This window comes from Palaemon carinicauda, chromosome 23 (assembly GCF_036898095.1).
Source record: "Palaemon carinicauda isolate YSFRI2023 chromosome 23, ASM3689809v2, whole genome shotgun sequence".
In the NCBI taxonomy this organism is placed as follows: domain Eukaryota; kingdom Metazoa; phylum Arthropoda; class Malacostraca; order Decapoda; family Palaemonidae; genus Palaemon; species Palaemon carinicauda.
In genome coordinates, this window is record NC_090747.1 from 41,813,944 (window position 1) to 41,816,443 (window position 2,500).

Below are 2,500 nucleotides of genomic sequence, written 5' to 3' on the forward strand. Positions count from 1 at the left end.
CATGCAAAAATTAAAATTAAGATCATAGGGCATGATGACGTGTTTTAATTGCAAGTTACACAAAGATGAATCTTACCCCAACGATAGGTCATACAGAAACACAAAGTTCAAGTTCAGACACATTATCACAAAAATTTGGAACAAAAAATCACAACTATAATCATTTGTTTAACCAACAGTTGCTTCAATGCATTAAAATTTTAATACACAAAAATAGGGAAGATGATACAAAAAAAAAAAAAAATGATTTACAATCGCAACACTCATTTGCCGCCTTTAAAACCACAAGATAAACATTACTAATACACATGCATGGAGCTGCAGTAAAGAGCAAATTTAAACACTGTGTAATAAAAAGAAAATACTTCTCAATGCCTGAGCAATATTATTTATACTGCAAAAACTAATATCAAAGCGTTAGTAGTTATGTTCAATTTTCAACCCATGATTAGCAGCAATTATCTGTAACAACAGCGAAATCCTCCTCAGAGACAAATGATTTTTTTTTTTTTTACAGCACAACCACGAGGAAAAACACATAAAAATATTGGTAATAGCAAAACTGGAGCCACCATTAAATAAAGAAATGTAAATGTATCTTAATACAAACGCGAATGTAACAGAAAATATATCAACATAATAAATAGATATATCCATGATACGCTTAGAACAGAAAAATGAGAACAACATTTAATACACCATTTCAAAGAACACTTGGAATGAACAGACACAAAATAAATCAGATTTTTCTGAACTCTATCGCCTTGTGGCGGACACCTGTCTTTCTTGGGCCATGTTCTCTGGCACTCTCTCGTGGACGAGGGTTGGCACTGACACCTGCTTATTCCTCCTCCTTACTTTCCTCTCCCAGGTAGCCAGGTGGCCTAGGGTAAGAGGGTAACGGCTTATTCCAATGCCACACAAAGTTATCTTCTCGGGGCTGGGAGCATATGTGAAAGATGATACTCGCCTTCGGTCCTAGTCCGGATGTGTTGGATGACGGCCGTATTTGGTTTAATTTCTTTTACACGAGACAGTCCAACATATGAGGCTTCTAGTTTATGCTTTCTCGGTTGCAGCCTTTTGAGATAGATTCTGTCCCCTATCTACATCAGACGTCCACGTTCGGAAACGCTGATCGTACTTTTTCTGATACTTCTCATTGACCTTCAGCAAGTATCCTTGGGTTATCTGAAACATTATCCGAGCCAAATTACACATCATCACCCACTATTGCTCTATGCCGTATAATGGCAAGGTGTGGTCGTCCATGGCAACGGTATACAGCAGTACGGGGTCTTGTACAAAATCTACAAAAAAAGGGGAGTCTCTGATGGAGCCGTTATGGGCCGTTTTTATGGTAAACTGGGCCCACGGCAACATTTCCACCAACTGGTTTGGATTTTCCGCCAAAATATATTTTAAAATATTTGTTACCTCTCAGTTTTGAGACTCGACGAGCCCCTTTTCTGATGGCCGATAACAGGCGATAGTGAAATGATCTATTTTCATTATCCTGGTTACTCGTTTACACACTTAATTCATAAACTCTCGGTCATTGTCACTTATCAAGGTACGTGGACATCCGATCCTCACTATGAAGGAACATAACGCCTTCGCAATCGGAACTGCAGTTTTGTCCACCATTGCATAAGTGTGTATGAAGCGTGTTAATGCATCTACAATCACACACACGAATTAAACTGTCCATCCCCAGGGGGGGGGGGGGGGTGGAATAGACCCATGACGTCTTGTGCCCTCTATTAAGATTAACAGGCACAACTGAACATGGTCTTGCCTTCGGTATCACACGGTCGTGGTTCCGCATACTTTTATACACATGGCACTAATTAATAAATCCAATAATGTCTTTCTTAATCTCTATCTAAAAAAAAAGTACCCTCTGGCCTTTCTCCTGCGTAAGGACTTACGTGAATTACATGGATGGCTTTCTCTAACAAATGGAAAGGAAGAACAACGCGAGATTGGATATCAGATATCTCTTCTCATATTTACAAAATAGGATATCGTCTTCGATGACGAACACATCCCTTCGCTTGCGCAAGAAATCCTGGAACTTGCTACTTGTATCCTTCACACCAACCTTGGCCTGTTCAATTGAAGCTTCGGACTTTCGTCTCGCAATAAGCTCACCCAATTTCCAGGCACACAAATCGACAACACACTCGTTCATGGGGCATTCATGCTGAGTTTCCCCACTGAATTCCCTGCATTCACATTCTCCGGACGATCATCGCCCCCCCCCCCCCCCTCTCTCTCTCTCTCTCTCTCTCTCTCTCTCTCTCTCTGAAGTTATCAAGATCTTCCCGTTTTCTCTGGTCCCTTTAAGGCTAATCATCAACTTGAGAAATGACTCTGACTCTCGTTAGTTGTTACCAAAAACGGCCGGTCGAACCTTTGATAAACCAACAGTTCGTTCAGTTCGTTGTTCATGAGTGCATTCTTTAATGTCTGAAAAACAGCTTTCCCTTTTTCTCCC